The sequence below is a fragment of the Anser brachyrhynchus genome, assembly GCF_964034855.1.
Source record: "Anser brachyrhynchus genome assembly, chromosome: 1".
Taxonomy (NCBI): Eukaryota; Metazoa; Chordata; class Aves; order Anseriformes; family Anatidae; genus Anser; species Anser brachyrhynchus.
This window is the reverse complement of record NC_137694.1, coordinates 130,078,348-130,092,126: the sequence shown is the minus strand read 5'-3', so window position 1 is coordinate 130,092,126 and position 13,779 is coordinate 130,078,348.

Here is a 13,779-nt window from a genome sequence, read left to right as displayed (position 1 = left end):
AGCAGCAGCTCGGAGCCCTCAGTGCTGGTGGCAGCGTGATGATGTCCATGACCTGAAGTCATGGAGTCTGGGTGAGATGCAGAAGTGTGGCTGGCCTCTGCTGGGCTTATGCCTGAATGTGTATTTTGAGTTGTCCTCACTGGTACAGACCAAAGAGGACTGGATCCATGTGATTTCCTTAGTGCTGGGGACTTTTTTGTCCTTGGAGAATGGTTGAGATTTACTTCAAACATCTTTAATAAAAGAAAATGATGATAAACCATTCTCCAGGCAAGAGTTGTAAATACCACTGTGTATATTGGCTTTTAAAATAGAGACACTAGCCAGAATATCTCAGACTGTGCAATTTAGTGTCTTTTATCATTTCATCTTCCAGTTATGGGAGGAAAAGAAGTGATGTCTGGAAGATAAATTTCACATGAGGAAGAAAACCCCATGTTTCTAATATATTTAATATTTGAATGGTGTAATAGAAAGGCCAGTCTTAATATTTTTCCAAAAGAGGACTTAAAAACACAGTACCTCCTGCACAATGGTTGTTTTTTTGTTTTGTTTGTTTTTTTAAAACATATAAGCTTTCATGAGATTCAAATCTTTCCCTTCTTCAACATCAGAGAGATCAAAATTATCGTAGCCTAATAATCCCAGTATTTTTTCAAGATACACTGGCTGGTAACAACGGGTTAAGCTGTGGGCTATTAAACATAAACTACAGTAATGCCTAATTCGCAGCTGAATGGAGGATGCAGACTCTACAAGTTTCCGAGTTTAAATTATAACAATAATTTTGACGGGTCTTCAAGATCTTGTACTGAAACAGATGTTCATACTTTACTTCCATGTGTAGTATAGCTATTGAGCAAAATTGAATGGCAGAGCAGATGCAGTCGATATGTGATGTATGTGATTTGGTGACCTTGTAGAAGCAGGGAGGAAATCAGACTTCACAACCGGTTGTGGTCTGTTTGCTGTTTGTGGAAGGTTCGGACCAAGAGGTGAAGAAAATTGGGAGGTGTCATGGTTCTGGCTGAGATAGAGTTAATTTTCTTCACAGAGGCTTGTATGATGCAGTGTTTTGGATTTTTGATGAAAATAGTGTTGATAACACACGGATGTTTTAGTTATTGCAGAGCAGTGCTTACACAGAGCCAAGGACTTTTCTTGTGCTGCCCTGCCAGCGAAGAGGCTGGGGGTGCACCAGGAGCTGGGAGGGGACACAGCCAGGACAGCTGGCCCAGGCTGGCCAGAGGGATGTCCCATACCTCAGGGCACCATGCTCAGCAATAAAACTGGAGGGAAAGAAGGAGGAAGGAGGGAACATTTGGAGCGATGGCGTTTGTTTTCCCAAGAAAATGTTATGCAGGACGATCCCTGCTCTCCTGGAAGTGACTGAACACCTGCATGCTGATGGGAAGCAGTGAATGAATTCCCTCTTTTGCTTTGTTGGTGCACACATGGCTTTCGCTTTACCTAGGAAACAGTCCTTGTCTCACTCCATGATTTCTCACACTCCTATGTTTCTGATTCTCGCCCCCATCCCACCTGGGGACAGTGAGCGAGCGGCCGTGTGGGGCTGAGCTGCCTGCCAGGTTAAACCACCACAGTCCTTTTTGGTGCCCAACACGGGGCACAAAGGGATGAGATGATGACAGATTTGACTGGAGTGTGGAGTGTGCTAGACCAAATTTATAGATGCTATAGCTGTTTAGCTGCTAATTGGCAGGCTCCTGCGCTTGTCACAAGGCTTGCTTACCTTACTGTATGTTGGAGTCACGTGATGGTTAATGGCTGCTTTTGCTTTTGCCATTTACTCTACTCCTTATCATCTCGCTTTGCTATGCCTGGGAACATTTTGATAACAGCTATGGCCATGAGCCTGGAGCCTGGGCTGGCCGACGGCCAGGGCATCGCTGCTGTTCCTGTGCTGCTGTATTGGACAGCCTGGAACTCCAGACTGAACGCCAGTCAGAGGGACTGTGACCTGTGGATGGGCCCACGTGGGAGCGTGTATACCCTGCAGCATCTCTAGCCATGGATAAGGCCACTCCAGAGCAAGTGCACCATGAAGCATCTGTGGCCACAGAGAAGTCCATGCTACAGGACATACAGCTTTCTGTGTCCATGGATAAGGCCATGCCAGAATACCTCAAAGTGTCTGTAGCCATGGATAAGACCATGACACAGCACGTGTCTGAAGGGACCTCTAAATTGGCTGTGGCCAATGGAGAAGGCCATGCCAGAGCAGGTACACCTCAAAGTAACTGTGGCTGTGGGTAAGTCCATGCCACAAAAGGTATACCTCTGAAGAGGCTGTGGCCCGGTAAGTCCACACCAGAACAGGTAGACCTCAAAGTGTCTGTGGCCATGGATAAGTCCATGAAACAGTAGGTAGACCTCTGAAGAGGGTGTAGCTCATGGATAAGTCCATGCTGGAGCAGGTACACCTCCAAGAGACTGTGGTCAATGGAGAAGATCAGGCTGGAGCAGGGGAAGGGGAGGAATTCATTTCAATGTTAAACCGTGGCCTAGTCCAAAAGGACAAGGACTGGAGATTGTAATGAATATGCCATTAAACTGTTGTAACCCATGATCTGAGTTGCATTTCATAGGAAGTCCTATAGCAGGAACCACTCAGACCAACAGAGGATGAGCCTTACAAGAAGCAGTGCAAGTTCAGGTGACCTGAGCTGAACTGAGCTGGCTTTGGTGTCCAGTAACTCCACACAACACACCGCCTCTCCTGTCCTGAGCAACCACCGTAACACATAGAAGCTGTGGTCCAGAGACTGAGGGAATGATATCTGTGTATTAATCAAAGGGTGGTGACTAATGAGGAGGTATTGGAAAGCATGGAACCTGAGCATGACATAAGTGGTATGGAGTAAGGGATGGATATTGCCTTGGTTTTGGCTGGAATACAGTTAATTTTCTTCATAGAGGCTTGTATGATGTAACAGGAGATTAGACAACAAGCAGGATAGGATGAATGAAAGAAATGTCATCTCTGCTATGCAATCTGCGTGTAAAGTGCAACTCTCAAAATGGAAACCTGCTTTTCACATGACTTGTAGAAAAACAAGGAGTACAGAAGCTCTGCACTTTTCTTTCACCTAATTAAAACACAGAAATAAGCCAGCCTTAGCAAAAAAAATTGCATGGCTAATTAGCCCTCACTTAGAGACAGGAAAAATTGTCACAGGGCTGGTGAACTCAGCCCCACCTGTGCGTCCTCAGGATGCCAAGGTGTGTGGAGGCTTGGAGGGGTGAGGTAAGGCCAACCAGCAGGACGCAGGTGGTACCTGCACTGGGTTGACCAGAAATGGATGCTGCTGAGGCACTGAAATATCCTTCACTTTATGAAATACACTTCATAACATTTGAGTGCATAAATCATCATCCCAGGAGCAATTTGTCCCTCAGATCTGCCACATAAATCATGGCGAAGTGGCAGGAGTGGGGTGTTTACTTGGCTGTGGAGCATGAAGGGGACTCAGGCCTTTAGGCCTCACAGCACTTCAGGCCGAACCCCTTTCCTTCCACCATCCTCCTGTTTAAGTGCCAGCGCCGCAGGCAACGACTTCCTTGGCTCCCAGTCTTCTTGTTTTTTGTAGGACCATACTCGTCCTGACTAGTCCTCTGCTGTCACTTGCCCTCCCTCTTGACCTGGTCTTGGCCTGCTGGGCCATATCTGCCCCATTAGGAGTTCTTCAATCCCATCAGAGATGCCACTTGTCCATATGGTGCAGGGGGCCCCAAAGTGCTCCAGTTCCTCATCCCTGCATCCCACCTATGGAGGTGCCTTGAAGACCTCATGGTCGAGCACTGCAGCCCAACCAGCTTGCAGTTCGAAGGGGAGCTCGGTCCTGCCAATGGAAATACGCTTTTCTGAAGATTAGTGCAAACATTTGAATAACAGTATGGGTCAGGAATTGACAGCTTCTCCCAATGGTTTGTGTGTTTTCTGACCCCACAGCATCACTTCTAGCCACAGAGCAACCAACACAGATTGTGCTTCTGGAGCACAGGTTTACCCAAAATCAGTTTTCTGACAAAAAAGCGCTCTCCTGCAGCAGCATCAACATGGATTTCACGAGCACACAACAGAGACAGCTGAAAAAAAACAAACATCCTATACCCAGTTAAGGTCAAACATGTTATAGGCCTCAGCAGGGTTCATTTTCCTCCACATATCTTCCAAAATAATGTTGATTGATGGCTGACAAAGCATCTCTCCCTCTCGGTCTGTACCCACATTTGTGGAGGCAGGGGTCCTTGCTCACAGAGCCATTTTGGGGTCTACATGTGGCAATTCCTGTGGTTTAGTCAGCCATCCCCAACACAGGTGTAAAAATCCTGATTTAAGCCTAATTATGGCAAAGTAATTATTTCTGAGCCATGATGGCAGGCAGTCCCAATTATCTCTAAATAGGATACGAGGAGTGTGCGGGGAGAAAACTTTCTGTCAGGAGAATCTAAGCTAGAAGATGCTGAGGAAACCCCAGACACCAGCAGAATAAATAGGAGGCTTTCAGGGTGGGGAATTAGGTCGTGTTATTGCTCCTCAGTTTCCAGTAAGCCCGAGTCCCATGAAGAAGACAGGCAGAGGATGGTTTTTTTTTGTGCCGTGCCGTGGTGGAAAGGGCCTCACCACAGCCCCTACCTCCTCTTGACGGATCAATTCTCCCAGAGGCAGCTCTGATGCTGTTGGCAGCACCCTTGCCCTGGTGGCTGCACCCACAAATGTCGGTGCCCAGCAGGGGAGCCTGAGCAGCACATTTTAGTGCTTGCCAGCCACCGAGCTGGCAGCCTTTCCTTTGCGTTGCTAAAGGAGATCCTGCTCGATCCCTGCCTTGTTTACTCGGCCGACATTTAGTGTTTTTGGGCTTCCTCCCCATCGGCAGGCGGTGCTGCCAGGCAGCTGCATCTGCAAGAGCTATATGTAAAGATATTCAGTGGGATTTCAGACTCATTAATAATGTTTTACAGCGTTATCTCAAAAAATATTTACAGCTTTCCTTAAACGTTACAACTAACTTTCTGATTTTAATATACATTTGTCCCTTGGGTTTTTCACCCATTAAGACAGATTAAGTGACTATTCTAATGTACAATAGCAGATTTTGCCCTGTGGTTTAGCGGCTGGCTGTGGTTGACTGATACCCAGCCCTCTGAATCCCTGCTGAGCATCTAAGCTCTATGAGCTGCAGTGAATGCATTTAATCTACATAAAAAGAACACAAATTGCATGTTAGCCTTTTTGAGCCTAGTAATCAGTTTTACAGTTTGCTCGGTACGTTTCTCCACAGTCCTGGTGGCTCCAAGGAGGCTCCAAGGATTCTTCGTCTTTTTTTTCCCCCCACCTCACGTGAAAGAAAAGTGTTTGCATTTTGATTGTGCTTATTCCATGACCCCCATAATTTAACCGTTGTTCATATTTAGTGCCTTCTGGAGTCCTGCGGGGCAGCTGATAACAATAATTTGTAATAAAGCGTACGCAAGCTTGATTTTTTTTGTTCTTGTTTTCCCTAATAATGCAAAATTAAATTTGTTAATTAAAACAGATGAAATCAAATAGGATTCTGGGGCTGCAAAAATACACGGATTATCCTGGCCTCGCATTTAGGATGATTATATTATTTGGCATGTATATAGTGCTTCAAAGCAGCATAGCAGTTAATCCTTACCCTACCACCCCTCTGAAGTGTGCTGCTATTCCTTAATTTGCAGCTGAGGATGCCCAAGCAAAGAGGTTAACGCCAGAATTATCCAAAGCCTGCACAGGCACAAGTGGCTCGCTGCGGGCTCCCACAGTAGTGGGATCTTCAAAAACTGGGAGATTATGGCAGAAGGCTGGGGGTGTCCTGAGCCTTGGCAGGGCAGAGGATTTGGGGGTGCAGAGCCAAAGCGGGGTGCAGGGCTTGGTTGGCATGCTCAGAGCCAGAGGCAGTTGGTGCGTCTTGTCATGGCAGCAGCACACATAGACGAGGTGCAAATTAAATCACACATCTGCCAGCTGTTGCCCTGCTTAGCATGTGGATGAGAAGCTCGTCCCAAAATTACTGTAATCCTGAATGCATGCGTGCTCTTTAGAACTCGGAAAAAAACAAAGCCAAACTAAAGAGTAGAGGAAAAAAAAAAAACATTAAAAATTCCATTTCGACCAAGCAGGTCTCTGGTAGAATGCAGTTTCAGCTAAATATTTTGTGGGGTAATGTTGATATCAGTATTGGCAGATGAGAAAGTATTTTAACCTTCCATCTCAGCTCGATTCCAGCTCTGGCCATTTGGACATTTTTGTGTTGCTGTTCTCATACACAAATGTACTTTGGTGTGCAAGTGAAAACAAAAAGGAAATTAAACACACCAAAACATGATGTCTTGGCAGCTCTAAAATTTATTTTGGAGGAGAGTTTCATTTTCTGGGGCACTGCAGCACGCTGGGCTCTGTGCTTGCACACAGTGCCGCTTCTCCCCCCACTCCCCCCACCCAGTGCTGCAGAGTCTCAAACTGCACAGCCCTGGTTCCTGACCAGATCTGGTGGAGATAACATGTGAGACTGCGGGCGTGCACAGGCTGGGGTTTACATTGGCTGTGGCCAGCTTTCTCGGCATGACTCACTCGCTGTAAAAGTCCCTTTCCGCGCTGCGCCAGCGGAGCTGCAGCATCAGCTGCAGGAAGAAGCAAGCAGCGAGCAGGCTGCGAGCTGTCAGAGCCCACGCCGTGGTAAGCAGCCAGCCCAGACAATAAGGCTCACGTTTATCCTGTTATTGGGGAATAAAAGGTGAGCCTGAAACTGTACCTCTATAGCTAACCTGCAGCGAAGGCCCAGCAGCAGGGTGCCAGCCCTGAAAAGAGGGAGTTTGGCCACTTCAGCTGGAGATGCAAGCTGGTGATGTGTGACACTGCCCTCCCAAAGGGACCAGGCTGCCCGTTGCTGATGTACAGCATCCTACCCAGCGGGGCTGAGGTGCGGGGCATCTTGCTTAAGGGGACGGCCATCAAGCAGCCCACGATGCAGGTTTGGGAGGAACACCATGAGGGGTTAGAAGAGGAAGGCTGCGGATAGCAAACAAAGCTGGTGAGGCTAGGCATGTCTCAGACACACCGGGAAGTGGCTCATGGCCTATGCCAGCCATAAAAGTAAAGGTTGTTAGGATCTTCTTGAAATTCTCCCCCAAAATACTTACCTCCATGAGACAATAAATTCTGCCAGCTCCAAAGGGCGAATGATGCAGGAAGCCATGAGGATGCCGAAAACAGATTACATCTTTTTTCCCTAAGAAAATCTTCAGGACATCTGGTGGACAGCTATAAAATTTTCCTATTTTACATTTTTATTACAGTTTGAGACTGTTAAGCTAAGCATCCCGTGCTTTAAAAAGAGCAAACTTCATGCCCAAAGTATATGGAAAATGAGAAGATCTACCAAGAAGTGTAGCTCTGTTTTGGTTAGTTGTCACTTGTAACTCAGTATGTTATAAATAATGGAAGAGGGAACACTGAAACACGAGCTCCAACAATTTTCACCAAGAATCCAACAAAGGAACAGACTATCGGTGTTGACAAGAATTGTTTGGTGGAGAATGATATTGCATATTGCTGAGCCTGTGAACATCAGCTTTACATAAACTCCTTCCATATGAGACGTTAATCAGGAAGGAGAGCTGAAGAATCTGAAAACAATCAACATTTCTCATTTCCAACCCCCAGTGTTTAGTATGGGGATTTTGCGGTATTCCTGTGTGTGGAAATGCAGGGATAGTCCGGGGTAGGCATGGACTCATCAGAAGTGGAGGAAACTTCTGAGAAAATAAACGTTGTAAACAGTCCCTGAGCTGAGAAATGTGCCCCACTGAGGCTGAACCAGCTGAAAGGGTTTTCTTGGGGTAGGAGCAGTGAAATAAATGCCTGAGCTAGGGCAAACCTGACCTGAAGGATCCCAGGACAGGTATTTCAGTGATAGAAATTAATAAAAGAAGGACTAGAAAGTGCCAGTGCATTTACCCTTGGAGGTTTAAAAGCATAAACACATGGGGGAAGCCAGCAGCAAAAAAGGCAGAGCTGCAGATGTATTCATGTAGTTGAGATAAACAGGGATTGCTACAGTTTCTACAAATTAACTTTTTGTAATAACTGAAAGCATTCGCAGGGTTAATGTAATAGCTATAAGCAAAACATATATAAAAATACTCACATGAATATATTTCATAGGCATATGAGTATATATGAAAATATATAAGTATGGTTTGCATATTTTTTGGACCAGAATTTGGAATGGAAGAGTAAGTTTCCAAAACGTAAGCAATTACATGTGGCAGTTTCTAAGCAAGACTTCAGGTTTGCATTTTGAAATGACACTTTCATTTTCATAAATGCAAAATGTATTTTGGAAAAAAAAAAAAAAAAGAAGAAATAAGGACTGGGAGCGTGTTGCCCTATTTACCTTTGTATAGAGATCTAGCGGCGGAATACAGTTTGATTGAAAAATATATGCTGTTCCCAAGGGAACTGCCGCTTGAAAGGACTCACTAGCAGTGATTAGGCTGATCACAGAGCAAATGATCATTTGCTCTCAGCTTATGCTGGTATAAAGCCAGAGAAAGTCAACTGGCTTGAAGAACCTGTGCTATGGTCACTCTGCAAGCATCTCCTCCTTGGGTAAAAGGGACCCAAACCAAATCTCTGCGACCAGAGCATCGTCCTCAGCCCAAAGCAGCACCTGGTGGAACATGGGGCCCCTCGCCTGGTGGGGTTCCCCTGGGGCAGGAGGGGACGTGCTGCCACGGGGACGTAGGTCCTCAGGAGGAATCGTGCTGCTTGTTTCCAAGTGGGAATGCTCGCCGGGGAGAGGGATGCTCATGGAGGCCACTGGGACAACTAGGAGCCTGCAGAGATGCCGATGGTTTGTTTCCAAAGCCAAGCGCTGACTGCTCCCAGGGGGGGATGTCAGGAGGCGTCTAGAAGCAAGGCTGCGGGTTGGTGGGGCGACTCCGGGGTGAGGACCAGCAGCACAAACATGCCAGCCGCAGTGCTCAGTGCAAAGAGGCCAGCTCAGCTGCTGCCTCGTGAGGAGCTCCTGCCATTCCCACTCACACCAGCCTGATTCCTCATGCTGCGAGGGGCTTCCCCCGCCGCTTGCCCCCAGCCCTCCCCCCTGGGGCTGGGGCTGCCCTCTGCTTGCAGCTCTAGGAGAGGGTCAGGCCTTCAGCACGCACAATTAGAGAACACACGGCTACGAGCGGCGCTCCAGATTATCTATACATTTTTAATGTCCATTTTTTCCCTTCTCTAAATGCTCTCGGGGGACATTTGTGTGTGTGTGTCTGTTTTTTTAACTACATTTTTTTTTTTCCTGAGAAATGGATCTGAAAGATTAATGCAAAGCCAAGCGATTTCTTTCACTTAAACAAAGTCGTTCACATATAAACCTTCACTCCCCACCTACTCCGGAGGAGCGAGTATTTATACATTGAATTCTCCAGGAATACCATGACTCCAGCGTGCCTACTGCTCACCAGAAATACAAATGCAGCACATATTTTTTTCAAATAACACCATGTATTTGCAGCGTTAAGGTACTTGAAGCTAGAACAATCCCAGAATCGGCATGTTTAATCCCCCAAGTAAGCACAGCCACAGCCACTTGGGAGAGATGCAAGTGTCTGTGCTCTGCACGATGAGGCTTGGGAGCAGAAGGAGAAGAGAAAACCCCACAGTAGTTGCCCAGCCTCCATCTCCAAATCCTGGGGCTGTCACCACGTACCTCCCACCGCGGTCTTTCTGATCATGCACAGCCACAAAGATGTGCCACGTGCCTCCGACACAGGTCTTGGCAATTTTGCTGCATACCACCTACTTTCTCCTCCCAGAAGTCTAAACTAAGTTTTCCTTTCCTTGACCCTTGGCCAACATGCACTGTCCTACCATAAATAATCCCCACCTTTGTTTAAACTGTTAAACTGTAGGTATTTATTGCCTGTCATCGTATTCCCCTGGACTTTTCCTCTCACTGCTAAATATGCCGGTGATCTGCAGTCCCTCTTCACCAGTCTTACCCTCCTGTCCGTCCTTCCTCCCACCCATCCCTCCTGACCAGGCCCCACAGGCAGGGCACAGGCAATGCTCATCCCACCCCAGGTGTAGCCTACAACGTCCCCTACAAGGCTGTCTTTGGGGAACAAAGAAGAGAATCGAATGAATTCTCTCCTTGACTGCTTTTGAGCGGGTTTGTTTCGATGGCTTGGTTGATTTTTTGGGTCTGCTTGAAGCGAATGGACCGGCAAAGGAGAAACCACAAAGGGCGTCTGAAGAAGCAATGCGTGGTTCGGCCAATTTGCAGGGAAGTCAACCCTGTCCCTCGAAGGACGGAGAAGGACAGGCGCTGCAGCGGGCCGGCTCACAGAGACCACCGGATTGTCACCATTTTCACTTGATGAGGAGCAACTGATCCCAGGCAGCCCTGCTCCCAAACAATGCTATTATACCCAGGCTGCAGGACAGTCAAATTTCATTATCCTTTCTGCAAAACATATGGAGGAAACAAAATATTGGAGGATACTCCAGTGACAGCTAATGACATTACTGAAATTACTATAAATATCATCTTTAATCTAATCAAAAACAGTATATCAAAGGCATTAAAGCTGCAGATGCTTACTGTGCCAGGGGGGAGCCAAATGAAGCCTTACAGATGTGTCATACTGTGAAGTTGTATTTGCATAATAGAAAATGAATGCTGGTTGCATCTCGGGTTTCTGCTGCTTTTTAAACAGGGGGGGGATGTGGACATTACATTTAGCGAAGATCTTTTTAGGTAGCCTAAGGTTCAGGCAGACAAAGACAAACAAAAATATAAATCAGCTGCAGGCCTGACAAAAAAATAAAGAAATCCCAATGAATGGACACTTTACCCCTTGCTAATTATTACCTGGACTGCTCTATCATGTATTTAATTAGCATCATTTCTCTTGAAAGCACATTTTGCTGAACTTATGCTGACTGTGGGGTGAGAACCACCAAAGTAACATCAATCAGTTAATTAACTGGTTAGCACGTTTCTTTCTTTCTTAATTCCTGATGTTGATTTTCAGTTAGCTGCTTTTAGGGTCTGAATTTTCAGGAGTTTTTTTTCTGGGCAACTGGAGGGAGTGATGTGTGAGAGGGGCCCTATCGACATGACCTTTGTGATATTATCTTGTGATTGGAGAGAGAGGATGCTTCTGTGTCCTTGCAGGGTCTCTAGCACCGCGACGAACACTTCTGGGAAATAAGATAACAGGTGTACTTTTATTAAATCCAGACAGAATCCTGCTTACTGCTGGAAAAATGAACGGGGACAGCTCGCCTCCCACTGCTGTGCTCAGATTTCCCCTGCGGTGCTGAAAGATGCTCCTGGACTTTGGCACAGCGTTACTTCCTGAGCCTGGATATTTCCAAAATGGAAGAGCTACAACAACTTCAGGCTTCTGGGATCTTGTACCGTGACACATTGACCAACCTAGCTGACCTTACTGGAGGTTGCTGCCTCTTCCTCTGTTTGGCCACCCCTGCTCAGCACTGCCTCCCTCCAAAGAGTGCGTAAACCTCGGCCATGTCCTTGATGGAGCCACTCTGGCTTTGGTCTTGCTCCAAGGTCCTCTTTGGTGGGATGAGAATAGCTCTTGTTTCTGGTAAAGCATCCTCAGGTGGAACACCAGTAAGGGCGTAAAGGAGCAGCCAAGTGTCCCCCAGCCATCCCATGCAGCTGGGCTAGGTGGAAGGTACGGAAGCAAGCATGGGGACAGCAGCTGTGTGCCTTGTCTCGCCCCAGTCAGCTCTCTGGAAGGATTTAGGGTTGTCCTAAACAGCCAATGCTGGGAATATGTGTTGTCACAGTTAAGGCAGAGAAGGGTGAAACGCTCCCGGTAGCTCAGTGGAGGTGCAGGGGTCACCCCAGTCACAGCACTGCACTGGGAAGGACAGCAGAGCTCTGTCCTCGTCTGGTGGCTGAGGCTGGGTTTCACTAGAGTGCACATGGGATTTTACCTGGCACGGGGCCCACATGTGGTCCCTACTGGAGAAAATGGATTTTGCCCTAAAAGATTATCTGCCTGGATTTATTTATGCTGTGATTTGCATGAAGATATTCATTTTAAAATTAGTCCCCTGAAAGCACCGGAAAAAGAAAGAGGTTGACTGGAAAAAGGATTTCTGTTCAGCCTTAATTTAAAGTGGAAAATAATGTTTGTACTGCTGCATGCCAAATATATTAGAAGGATTTGAGATCACAGTGCAGAGTAGGTTAATGGTGGTTTCATAATCTAATCTGCTGTTGAATTCTGATTTTAGCAACCATCTCCCCTCCCCTGGCTTAGAAGGTCTTTGCATTTCCCTAAACTCCAGCAGATCCAGGGAGCTCTGAGTTGAGAGCTCGGTGGTTTCGGCTCGCTGTGCTGCTAAGCGCTGAGGCTTAAGCTCAGCGAACAGTTTCTGCTGCAATTACCCCCAAAACTCTCCAGATCTTCAGGACAGCAACCAAACCCCTCGCACGGCTTTGCACCCCAGCCCCTGGGCTGCTGCCTGCAAGCTGCCATGTGTGCTGCTGCCTCTGTCCTGCCTCCCACCAGCAGCACCCACCCTCTTCCCACGTCTCCCCTGGGCACGCCAGCGATGGCGCCTTGAAGCACAGCTCATTTTCTCCACCTTCAGCAGTGTCATAACACAAAAAAGACAAGTCCTAGAAACGTGCGCCAAATTGCATGGCTCTCCGGAGCATCCCCTTCTCCCTGGGGCACGGGGTGGGAGCAGGCAGGGGGTTCTCGGTGCCCGCTTGCCCAGGGAGGACAGCAAGCAGAGAGGGTGATGTGCTAGTGGGGACCTCAGAGGGCCACGGGCCACCCAAACCCTCGGTGGGTTAGCCCAGCCCAGCATCAAGGCCTGCAAGCTGGTTTTCCTGCACGTCTCAAGGGGAAGCTGAGCACGCCGAGCTCCCTTTTGAGCCAAGCTGTTGTGTGCTGTATTGGGTTTTTCCAGCTGCGTCAAAGGACGCCAGTGACTGTGCCTTTCAAAGGACCCTTTTAACTCCTCTCCACCGACAACATTGAGAGACACGACGTGGATTCAGTACTTCGATGTTTCTGGGGCAAGGCTGGGGAAAGCAGAGGGCAATGTCCAACTGCTGGAAGGGAATATTTAGGGAAGATGGAGAAGCAGAAGCAGCCAGCAACTGGTACGCCTAACCTACAAATGTCAGCAGCGTTACAGAGCGAGGCGGGCTAAAAATAACCTCCAATTGTCTCCCAGCTATTCCAGCAGCAGCACAGTGAAAGCGCAAGGGCTTGAGAAAAATCACCAGCGGGGGGAAGAAGGATTCTGCATGTGGCTTTTTTTAAAGGCCTCCACTTTCAGAAATTTCCGATTAAAATGGGAAGCAAATGCCAGGCTCTCCGAGGTTTACATGCAAGTTAGGCTTGTTTAGTTGTATTCACCCTATTTATTTTACCTCTGAAAGGCAGCGCAGGCTGGATTCCAGCTACTGCCTGGCATGCTGGAAGTGTAAAACATGGGTATCTCTGCAGAATCACATGAGAATATACTCCCCGGTTCAGGCTTTCTAGACTCAATACTTTAGATAAGAGTACTGAATACCCCCCCCTATAATTTACATGCTTTCTTTTTGAGTAGTCTCCCAGCTCGTTTACACCCTCCAACCAATCCTTTCTCTTTTCAGTGATCACTGAAACTCAGTCTATGGCAGCACTATATTAATCCATAATAATATTTCAGAATCATTTTTAAAG